The sequence below is a fragment of the Globicephala melas genome, chromosome 14, assembly GCF_963455315.2.
Source record: "Globicephala melas chromosome 14, mGloMel1.2, whole genome shotgun sequence".
In the NCBI taxonomy this organism is placed as follows: domain Eukaryota; kingdom Metazoa; phylum Chordata; class Mammalia; order Artiodactyla; family Delphinidae; genus Globicephala; species Globicephala melas.
Window position 1 is genome coordinate 65,245,366 of NC_083327.1, and position 13,276 is coordinate 65,258,641.

Consider the following 13,276-nt stretch of genomic DNA (forward strand, 5'->3'; position numbering starts at 1 on the left):
ATGGACAAATTCTTAGAAATGCACAACATGCCAAGACTGAATCAGGAAGAAATAGAAAATATGAACAGACCAATCACAAGCACTGAAATTGAAACTGTGATTAAAAATCTTCCAACAAACTAAAGCCCAGGACCAGATGGCTTAACAGGCGAATTCTATCAAACATTTAGAGAAGAGCTAAGACCTATCCTTCTCAAACTCTTCCAAAATATAGCAGAGGGAGGAACATTCCCAAACTCATTCTACGAGTCCACTATCACCCTGATACCAAAACCAGCCAAGGATGTCACAAAGAAAGAAAACTACAGGCCAATATCACTGATGAACATAGATGCAAAATCCTCAACAAAATACTAGCAAACAGAATCCATCAGCACATTAAAAGGATCATACACCATGATCAAGTGGGGTTTATTCCAGGAATGCAAGGATTCTTCAATTTACGCAAATCAATCATTGTGATACACCATATTAAAAAATTGAAGGAGAAAAACCATATGATCATCTCAATAGATGCAGAGAAAGCTTTCGATAAAATTCAACACCCATTAATGATAAAAACCCTGCAGAAAGTAGGCATAGAGGGAACTTTCCTCAACATAATAAAGGCCATATATGACAAACCCACAGCCAACATTGTCCTTAATGGTGAAAAACTGAAAGCATTTCCACTAAGATCAGGAACAAGACAAGGTTGCCCACTCTCACCACTATTATTCAACATAGTTTTGGAAGTTTTAGCCAGAGCAATCAGAGAAGAAAAGGAAATAAAAGCAATCCAAATCAGAAAAGAAGAAGTAAAGCTGTCACTGTTTGCAGATGACATGATACTATACATAGAGAATCCTAAAGATGCTACCAGAAAACTACTAGAGCTAATCAATGAATTTGGTAAAGTAGCAGGATACAAAATTAATGCACAGAAATCTCTGGCATTCCTATACACTAATGATGAAAAATCTGAAAGTGAAATCAAGAAAACCCTCCCATTTACCATTGCAACAAAAAGAATAAAATATCTAGGAATAAACCTACCTAAGGAGACAAAAGACCTGTATGCAGAAAATTATGACACTGATGAAAGAAATTAAAGATGATACAAATAGATGGAGAGATATACCATGTTCTTGGATTGGAAGAATCAACATTGTGAAAATGATTCTACTACCCAAAGCAATCTACGGATTCAATGCAATCCTTATCAAACTACCACTGGCATTTTTCACAGAAGTAGAACAAAAAATTTCACAATTTGTATGGAAACACAAAAGACCGTGAATAGCCAAAGCAATCTTGAGAAAGAAAAACGGAGCTGGAGGAATCAGGTTCCCTTCTTCAGACTATACTACAAATCTACAGTAATCAAGACAGTATGGTACTGGCACAACAACAGAAAGATAGATCAATGGAACTGGATAGAAAGCCCAGAGATAAACCCATGCACATATGGTCACCTTATCTTTGATAAAGGAGGCAGGAATGTACAGTGGAGAAAGGACAGCCTCTTCAATAAGTGGTGCTGGGAAAATTGGACAGGTACATGTAAAAGTATGAGATTAGATCACTCTCTAACACCATACATAAAAATAAGCTCAAAATGGATTAAGGACCTAAATGTAAGACCAGAAACTATCAAACTCTTAGAGGAAAACATAGGCAGAACACTCTATGACATAAGTCACAGCAATATCCTTTTTGACCCACCTCCTAGAGAAATGGAAATAAAAACAAAAATAAACAAATGGGACCTAATGAAACTTCATAGCTTTTGTACAGCAAAGGAAACCATAAATAAGACCAAAAGACAACCCTCAGAATGGGAGAAAATATTTGCAAATGAAGCAACTGACAAAGGACTAATCTCCAAAATTTATAAGCAGCTCATGCAGCTCAATAACAAAAAAAACAAAAACCCAATCCAAAAATGGGCAGAAGACCTAAATAGACATTTCTCCAAAGAAGATATACAGACTGCCAACAAACACATGAAAGAATGCTCAACATCATTAATCATTAGAGAAAAGCAAATCAAAACTACAATGAGATATCATCTCACACCAGTCAGAATGGTCATCATCAAAAAATCTAGAAACAAATGCTGGAGAGGGTATGGAGAAAAGGGAACACTCTTGCACTGCTGGTGGGAATGTGAATTGGTACAGCCACTATGTAGAACAGTATGGAGGTTCCTTAAAAAACTACAAATTGAACTACCATATGACCCAGCAATCCCACTACTGGGCATATACCCTGAGAAAACCATAATTCAAAAAGAGTCATGTACCAAAATGTTCATTGCAGCTCTATTTACAATAGCCCGGAGATGGAAACAACCTAAGTGTCCATCATCGGATGAATGAATAAAGATGTGGCACATATATACAATGGAATATTAGCCATAAAAAGAAACGAAATTGAGCTATTTGTAATGAGGTGTATGGACTTAGAGTCTGTCATACAGAGTGAAGTAAGTCAGAAAGGGAAAGACAAATACCGTATGCTAACACATATATATGGAATTTAAGAAAAAAAATGTCCTGAAGAACCTAGGGGTAAGACAGGAATAAAGACACAGACCTACTAGAGAAGGGACTTGAGGATATGGGGAGGGGGAAGGGTAAGCTTTGACAAAGCGAGAGAGTGGCATGGACATATATACACTACAAAAGTAAAATAGATAGCTAGTGGGAAGCAGTCGCGTAGCACAGGGAGATCAGCTCGGTGCTTTGTGACCACCTAGAGAGGTGGGATAGGGAGGGTGGGAGGGAGGGAGACACAAGAGGGAAGAGATGTGGGGACATATGTATAACTGATTCACTTTGTTATACAGCAGAAACTAACACACCATTGCAAAGTAATTATACTCCAATAAAGATGTAAAAAAAAAAAAAGAATAAACAATTTTAGAAAAAAAAGACAAAAATATAAGATTCATTTAAAAAATATTAGATGCAATAATATTGCATGTATTTTGGTTATAAAAGATTCATAATATTTTTCTAAGCATTTACTCTTAATTTCTATATTTATCTTACCATGAAATAGTTATACTTTATATAGTGACCCAGGTCCACAGCTCACGTTGTGAGTCGCTGTGCTCTAGGGTTCATATGTTTATATATTACACTAGTGGTGGTGGTGGCAGTATTTGACGTTGATACTAACAGAATAATCAACTGGAATAAATATCTTCTCTTAAAAATTACATCGTTATAGCCTGAATAATTATCTGATTGCTCTTGTATTTTACTTAAAACTGTTACAGCACATGAAAAAAATGGAAATTTCACTTGCTAATATAGAGAGTTCCTTTACTGGAATTTGGAAATTTTCCTGAAATCACATTATTGAACAAAACAATTATTTGTACCACAAACTCTATCCACTGTTGGGTTCTCTACCTCTAAATTTATTAAAATAACATGATATTTTGTCTGGCCTTGAAAAAATAAATGCAAAACTCAATTAGAAGAGTTCACAGTAGAAGTAAAGGTCATAGTAAAATATGCTGTGGTTTTTTTACCTCTCACATTATTACAATAAGAAGACAACAAAAATGCTATCTACATTCTATATTATTTGGCTCTCTGTAGAATTTCCAGGTAAAATACAAGATGCTATCTAAATTTAAATTTCAGAAAAATAACAAATAATTTTTAGTATAGGTATATCTTGTGCAGTATATTTATTTGCTAAAGCTGTTAACCATGGAGTTTTACCTTATTCATTTTAGGAGATTTGACTACTGCCAAGAGCCCAATTACTATAAGAACTATGTCACTCATGACAGAGAACATGTAATTTCTAATATAAGACTTTCAAGTGCTCTTCCTGCATCACATCAAATACAAGAGGCTGAATTTTTTAGATGGTACAAGTCTAAAATGTTGGGGACTTTATCAGCCTGAGCTGACTTTATCACAAAGATGCTGAAAATATAAATGTCAAATGCCTTACAGACTAGACTGGATCCACACCAGACTTTCTGTAAGCTAGAAATAAACCTTTGCTGTATTAAGTTCCTGAGGTTTGGGTGATGACTATTGCCATGGCATGACCTAGCCTACACTGACTGGTATCGAAATTATTTCTTTCAAAGTGAGACCTTCGTGATTATTTAGGATAAACAGTATTATTTCTAGATTAAATTAGATAAAAGAAGTAAATTATCATAAAATTCTGTCATGCTTTGATAACAATTGAAATCCAGTTTTAGCCACTTTATTGATGTTTATGTAATCCCATAGGTAATGTTTTTTGTGAGGATTAGAAACAAAAATGAATAAGCCAATATCTATTTAAACTCTTTTTATAAAATTCTCTGAAATGGAATTTGCAGACTCTACTGCCATAAATCATAAGAGGGACTTCTGACTCCTTTCCTGGTAGATAAGTCATATAATATGTCAGATCCTTTGAAGGATGTGACTAGTTTTCCAAGTAGAATATCCGGGACAGGTTGGAAATCAGGGGCTTCATCATGGGAGAAGAGCCACTGACATTCTTTTCCTTTGGAAATATCCTCTCATTATTGACATGATGTTGTTTGATCTAAAGATTTTGTGACATTTTATGACATCTTATGACATCTATATCGTTTATGACAGTAGGTTTTCTAAGGAAATTGGTCCTTAGGATATGAAGAAATAATCTGAATCTATCTGACTTGCCCTAAAAGGAATAGATTTATTATTTAAGTGGCAAGTGATTATCTTAGTAAGTGACTGGTTGGCAGAAAATAGAGTGGTGATATCAATGAGATGTAGTGGCTAATGAGAGTACTAATGGCAAGACTGGCTCACTGTTGAGCTATTGAAATAAAACTCTTTATAATTCCTCAATAGTTTTGACTGTAATAAATCCACAAACGAAGCAATATTGGCTTTGTCAGTCATGGTAGACTTTCTCAATTCTGTCCATACATTATAATTTTCTTCAGAGAGCTTTTTAGTTTTTTTAAATAAAAGTGTTCAGGCCCCTCACACAAAATTCCAATTCAGTAGACTTGTTCAGTATCTGACTTTTTAAAGGTTTCACTGGTGATTTTCATAAACATATCAGTTCTGCTAGAAATTCTTCACAGTTTGCTTAATATATGATATGACACATTCTTAGTTTGTTGAACTGCAATATGCCAAGCACATGCTTTGCTAAAAATTTCAGGAGCATGACAGTGAGGTGGGTTTTCTCTTATCTATACCTGGATCCATATCTAAAACATACTCAGAAAACAAAGAGGAAATTTAAAGAATATACGAAGAAAGTTTAAGAGACTAGAAGAAATACAAAAAGTCACACAGAATTTCAACTGAACACATTATTTCTGGAAAGTGCTAGGAGTAATATCAGACTCCAATTAGAAAAGCATGCTTGCAGCTATCATTACTACAGAACTTTACCAACAGAGAATGATGGCTGGTGAATCATAACTCCTACATATTACACTTTAAATACTGTATGTTATTCTTTAATTTTGCCTCTCCTTGTTATATACCCACATTAGCGTTTCCGTTTCTCTGCAGCAGTTTTGTATACCGATGGAGCCATTTTATATTAACTGATCAAAAAAAAAGATTTAAGCAATAAACAATGTAATTTATAAATGGAAATCTTATTTGGCTCCATAGAAGCTTCATAGAACAAGTAGAATTTATAAAATCTTAAATAAAACTAAACTTTAAAATCTCTTTCACAATTGGCAGTTAGGATACTATAGATTTTCACTCAGTTAATGATTTGATCAACATACTTTTTTTTAGGTTTTTTAAAATTAATTTTTATTGGAGTATAGTTGCTTTGCAATGTTGTGTTAGTTTCTACTATACAGCAAAGTGAATCAGCTATACATATACATATATCCCCTCTTTTTTGGATTTCCTTCCTATTTAGGTCACCACAGAGAATTGAGTAGAGTTCTCTGAGCTATACAGTAAGTTCTCTTTAGTTATCTATTTTATACTTAGTATCAATAGTGTATATATGTCAATCCCAATCTCCTGATTCATCCCACCCCACCCCTTTCCCCCTTGGTATCCATATGCTTGTTCTCTACATCTGTGTCTCTGTTTCTGCTTTGCAAATAAGATCATCGATACCATTTTTCTACCATACTTTAGTGATCAAGTAATATCACTATAAGGGGGAGAAAACTCCATTTTTTAAAGTGGGTGTCAAAAATAATTTGCATTACTTGAATTCTGAAAAAAATTCTCTCTCTCTCTCTCTCTCTCTCTCTCTATATATATATATATATATATATGAAGGCTTCATATGTATATGAAGGCTGCACTTGTTTAAACATTCAAGTTCCTTAGAATCACTGAAAATCACTAATGTAATGGAAATTAATTCTGTGGAACATTTTAAATTGGCCATGGGGGTCATTTTATTAAAGAACATATGTCTTTCAACCAATAACTTCTAGCTAAAGTAAGTATGCTATTCACTGCAATTTCAAAAGTGTGTCCATTTAGAATAACACTTTTGACCTTAGTAAGTACTGCAAATCACATACTACTTATCTAGGAGTTTACAATCCTTATTTTACCATACCCATGTTTAATTTTCCCATATAACCTTTATGATTAAACCAATCAGATGCTATTAAAAAGATTTTCTTGAAACTATATACAACTATTAAATATTGTGTTACTTCCTTTTATCACTACTATTAAATATTTATGCTCAGAGATTATTTGATATTAGTGGTAACCTACATAAATCAAAGTCTACTCTCCCACAATATATAACCCATGGGTCATCCTCATTTCTAATTGTGAGCCTTCCTACATACTAGTGTACCCATCTATACACATTGACAACTTATTTACTATTTCCCTCAAATAAATTGAACTACATTGCTTCTTTTTAAAGTAACAGTTTCTAGATTTCCATTTTTCTGATTGCTCTAATTTCAAAAGTATATTTTATACACAAAGACTTGGTAGTATGAGCCACATAAATATTTCAACAAAATTTGTAGGGGAGAAGACAACATAGATAAAATCTGTAATAGTTAAGATAAACTGATTTTATGGAATATAAATCAATTATGATTTAGCAAATAGTTTCTTATGAATTATTATATGTTCTTCTTTTTTAAAAAATATTTTCCTGTAAATCTCAATAGTAAGACCATAGAATTAGACATATTTATAATAAATTATTTTAATTTCCAGGTGTTGAGGGAAGAAATAATTACAAAGTCTATTACTAAAATACATACTTTTATACCACCACTGTCTGTCAAACTGGAGTATTTTATCCTCTCAGCATAAGATAAAAGCTTATATTAATTATCCTTTGTATATTCCCTATTATGTTTCACATTTAGCAAGCTTGATTGTGAGTGGATACAGATGAACAGAAGAATGTTATATTATTATGGTTCTCAGATTTTATTTGAAGTGTCTGAATCTATTAGTGAGAATTTTTTAAGGTATGTGACCACTGTTCAATACTGTTTTTATTTTAAGACTATTCTGAATGATTCTTCAAAATTTTAATTCATATTATTCAAATATTAATAGAGATATTTCCACCATTATATTCATAAAGCTATGCCTTTGCTTGGATGGAAACCCTTTATAATTTATTTTCACTCCCCTATCCTCTTGGTTATCATACTTAAATAATCTCCTCTGTAATAAGAATCAACATTTGGATGTAATATAGATGAATACTAATCCTTTAAGACACACTTAACTAATAGATTGTACTTTTTACAAGCTTATTTATGTTTATTCTCAGATAACATACTTTACTGGCAAACATAATTGTTCACTGGCAGATTTGCCAGCTATAAAATAGGTGTGTATATTTTTAAGCTGAATGTAATAAATGGATTTCATAGGTACATGAAAATAAAATAAATTATCATCTGCAAGAGAGCTTTTACCTAGTATATATTTCAACCATTCAAGATTCAATTTGTTAACTTTTTTATATGTTCGTTCCAACATTCCAATATTACATTTAACTTTAGAAGCTATGATTAGAAACAAGCCCGGGGGACTAGATGAATCATGGGGTTGCTAATAGTATATTAAGACTTTCACATCTACATAGTCATTTGGTTGAAATCTAGTCAACATTAATAGCATACCATCTTATAATTTGCCAAATGAAATGACTATGTTATGAGACCCAGTTCTACTGAATTGATGGCTACAAAGTACTTTATGCTGACCAATGCAATCACTATAAGATTAAAGATAGTTCATTTTACATCTGCTCATGATCATCCATAATTCCTCTCTAAAAGATCAATAAAGGTCTTTAATTAGTATCTAATGTGAGATAGTTTTGTATGATATAAATATCAGAGTAGAATAAATTAGACATTTAAATATCCTGTGTTTATGCATATTTTGGGAAACACATATTTTCTTTAAATGTCCTACCTGTAATATGATAATGTGGAGTTAAAGCCCAAAATATAATCAAATAAAACGACACTAAAGAGAGCAGTGAAGTTATTGATCAAGTTACCCACACATCTCTTTGACATATCTCATGACCTGAAATACAAAAATGACAAAATAATGTTCATTAGATCTGAAGCTAGTCCTATGACAAAGAAAGTCATTTATACTAAGGTTACTATTACAGGTGTTTCCAGAAATTTTCAGCTAAAATTTATAGATTTGGTTCAATATTTGACCAAAAAGCATAATTAAAATTTATTATTTTGAGTTTATTTCAGATTTTTAAATTTTTTTCCATCCATCCAATCTTATGTCTTATAATGTAAGACAGTTGTTTCAACATGATCCTGGCACAAAGTATAAAGCATGTTGAAACATGTTAACTCAGAACTGTGATGAAATAAGAATAAAGAATAATTCTTTCGTTTAAGAGCCTCATATGGAAACCCATTAAAGTAAAATGTAGGAAAGTGTATACAATTATCATGGGAAGAGATAGGCATGTAACCTAATTTATTCTGTAGTGGAAGTCACAGTAGTCTTCTGAGAGGTGACACATGATGTGAATCCAGAGGGTAAGTAAAAGTCAGTAGGCAGAAGCAGGGGATAGGATATGGAGTCATTGCAGTAGAAGAAGCAATGTGAAAAAAGGTAGACATTTTGTAGGTGAGGTAGCATGCATTAGTTTTCTAATTACCAAAAACTGGTGACTTAAAACAACATGTATTTATTTTCCCACAGTTTCCGTGGGTCAGGAGTACAGGCATCATTCAGCTGAGACCTCTGCTCAGGGTCCCACAAGGCTTCAATGCAAGTCTTAACTGGGCTGTGTTCCTTTCTAGAACTCAAGGACGTCTTCCAAACACACTTGGTTGTTGGAAGAATTCATTTACTTTCAGTTGTAAGACTGAGGTCTCTGTTTTCTGTTGACTGTCAACTAGGGCTCTTGGCCCCTAGGGGCCCCCAATTCCTTGTTTTGTGGCCTTCTCACAGAGCCTCTCTTACAACATGGCAGCTGACTTCTTCAAAGCCTGCAGGAGAATCTCTTGCTCTAGGCTGCTAATCATGAGAATGACATCCCATTACCTTAGTCATATTTTATTGGCTAGAAGCAAGTCACATGCTCTGCCCACAGTCAAGGGGAAGGAATAATACAAGAAGTTGACTCATTTGGGGTTTATCTTAGAATCCTGCCTACCGCAGAACATCTGGAGATATTAAGAAAGACCCAGGCTTGAATTTGAAGGAAGAGCACTTTATATAGAGGCAACTGTAAAACAAAAGAAAACAAGAAATATTCTAGGGCATTTTGATGCATAAAAAGGGAGTTTAGCTATATATATTATAAAAATATTTAGGCACAGAATATAGCCTACAGAAGTTACTGGCATACTGATTGAGTAGATAAGTTTGCTATCTTTCCTCTACCCCCATGCAAGTTTAGTGACTGGATATTTGGCTGTTTTTTTGTAACCACAGTCTATAAATATACTGTAAATGTTCCATTTCTGTTGAATATTCAAATCATTAAAGATAGATAATATTACTCATTAATTAAATATGGTGTTCCATACGATGCTTAGCACTGTACTTAATGTGAGCTTATTATATTGACATTTTCCACATAGATGTACTATTAGCCTTTACATTTGCTGAGGGAATATGAAAAGCATACTTATGTTGTTTGCAGCAAAAGAATTAGTGCAATGCAGTGCAGGTCAAAGAGGAGTGTTCAACAAAACAGATGTAAATAATCAAAATGAATTTAGTAAGGAATAATAAAATTTTTCTTACAGTAGTTTTTTATCAATGTCCTAATAAAACCATTAATAGCAAAAATCTTCAAACAACAGGAGGGGATTTTACTAAATGTGAACTACTATTTGAATAGTAGGCAAAACTTGAGGTGAAAAATTAGTATTTACTAAGTGAAAATCGGTAACTGATTCCCATCTTGTCCCAAAGTTTCCCTCCTATTTAATTAAATATACCAATTATAAAATAGACAAAATCTTAAAATGAACTTTGATTTCTAGTTTCTACTCTAACATTTTTTTCTCAAAGATAAAAAGTAATTACTCATTTTTCCACTAGGGTTTGATATGAAGAAATTGCCTTCAATTGTTTAAAATAGGAAAATCTAGACAATCTGATCCTGTATACCAAGCTCTAGCAAATGTTCTCATTCTTAATATTTATACTGTGAATATTTTATATTTTCCTATAGAAACTACACTCACTGATGGCTTTCTTAGCCTCTGCTAGTTTGATCACTTAAGGTCAATTCGTATTAAGTTCCCCACACTATTTTAAGAAAAATCTCTTAATTCCCCATTTATAAAATACCAATGATTTGAGAGTAGATATTAAAATCATAAAAAAAACCCTCAATCTTCTGTGGTATATGGTACATGCTTTACTTCATTCATTCCTCACCATCCTCCTATGTTATCAGTACTCTCATCACTCCTCTCTACTGGCCAAGAGTCTGAAGCACAGCATCTGCCATTTTATATATAGCAAAACAGGAATTTCAGTCTAGGTCCAGGGGACTCAAGAGACTATTCCAAGTGCTTCCTAAACCCCTTCTTTGGCTGAATGATAGCTTTGAATGAATTACAAAAGTGCCAAGATAGTGATACCTTAGTGGTAGGGCTGACCAAGCATGGTCTGTGTTCCCTGAAGCCCTTAAGCTGGTCACTTCTGGGTCAACACTACAGATATGGCCAAACTCCAAAATGTTGTCATTGTCTACATAAGCCACCACATTAAAATTTTAGCAAGCATTGTTCCCAGCTCAGAGAATCCCACTGTGAGTTGCATAGACAAGACATTGGACATTGTGGAATTTAGATACTAGTAGGGTAGTATATATTTTTTTAAGTAAATAAAAGTACATCAGAAATATACAAAAAGTAGAATGAAAACACAAGTTCAAGTACTGTTAAGCAGTAAGAAGAAAATACAACAAGGTAATATGATAGATAGTGTGAATATGCCTGGGTCTATTTTAGAAACTGGCCAGTGAAAGTTTCTTTGAGAAGGTGATGTGTGAAGTGATAGAGCAACATAAAAGAGCTAGTCATCTGAAAATCTGGGAGAAGACTATGCTAACCACAAAGAATAGCAAGAACAAACACAAGCAAGGAACTGTGTTGTTTGAAATTCAGGTATTCTGTTTTATTAAGTGCAGTGAGATGTCCTAAAAATGCCCTTAAAATTGAAAGTAAATGTTTAACCTATCAAAAGCAAATGGACCCTTATTATCATTTATAAAGTAATAAATTCTTCTGAGATTATTACTGCTTACTGTGAGATATTGGAATATTCTATTTTTCAGTATAAATTTGAATACTTAATTTATCTCTATTGGTTTTTATCTTATAATGGTTGAAGGTGGTCAACAGATCATATCTATCCTGGATAGATACAAAATTGCTTCATCTGAATCAGTTGATTCACAACCATGGATGAACTTGATATCAACGCAACTTTTGATACATTAAAATGTATTGTTTTGCCAATTTTATTACTTACTAAGCTGTCCCTACCATCTGGTACCAACACGGTGGCATTTCTGGAGGGTTCATTATGGTTTTGTTGATTCTTCTGGTTTTATGCACTTGTAGCCAAAAATTATTAGCTGAGATACTCTAGGGGTACAAAACAAACTAAGGGAAATAAGGTTAAATTTAAATAAACAAAGAATCGTCGTTTAATATAAGTATTTCCCAAATATTGCATGTGACCTACTTAGGCTGAATCATTTACAGAATATTGATTGTGCCTTTTCATGGATAGAAATAAAATTATCACTATATTTTAATTTCAAAAACACGCATGATAAATGGAAACTGAGGATTCATGATCTGTTATAATTATATATGAAGAAGATGTCGGTTTGGCAAAAGTATAGCTGCATAAAAGACATGATTAATTATGATTTTTTCCTCAGTAAATTTAAATTTTGTCTATTTGGATCAGAGATAAAGTTTAAATTAAATTGCTTTTCTATGCTATTTACATCTTTCCAGCATATGGGATTAGATTTAAATAATCATAACATACATGAAATTTTATTGAAGTAGAAAATATAAAATGTAGGTATTTAATTTTGATCATTATAATTTCCTACCTGAAAGTATAGCAAGATATATGTATCAGTTTACTAGGGCTGCTGTTACAAAGTACCACAAACTGAGCGGTTTAAATGACAGAAATGTATTGTCTCTTAGTTCTAGAGAATAGAAATCCATGATCAGGGTGTTGGAAGAGTTGGTACCTGCTGAGGGCTGTGAGGGAAGTTTTGTGCCATGTCCTTAGCTTCTGGTGTCTTGCTGGCTATCTTTGGCAGGTCTTGGCTTGAAGAAGAATCACTGATCTCCACATTCATCTTTTCATGAGCTCTCCCTGTGGGTGTGTCTCTGTCCAAATTTTCCCTTTTTATAAAGACACCAGTTATATCAGATGCTTATCTTACTCCAGTATGAATTAATCTTAATCAATTACATCTGTAATCACCTTATTTCCAAATGAGGCCCTATTTCGAGGTATGGGGCTTAGGACTTCAATATATGAATGTGGGAATGAGAGGGACACAGTTCAACCCATAACAACATGGCAGAAAGAAATAAAAATTCCAAAAATCTAGAGGCCTGTCTTTAAATTTGGTTCTTCACTGCTCTGCCTTTGTCAAATACCTTAATTTCCTTGTCTCAATTTTATAATCTACAAAATGGAGCTAACAACTTCAGCCTTGTTTACTTCATAGGGATGTTGGAGGAATCGCAGGAAATTATGATTTTTTACATGAATTATCAAGTAAAATATAAATCTGTCCATTAGAATAA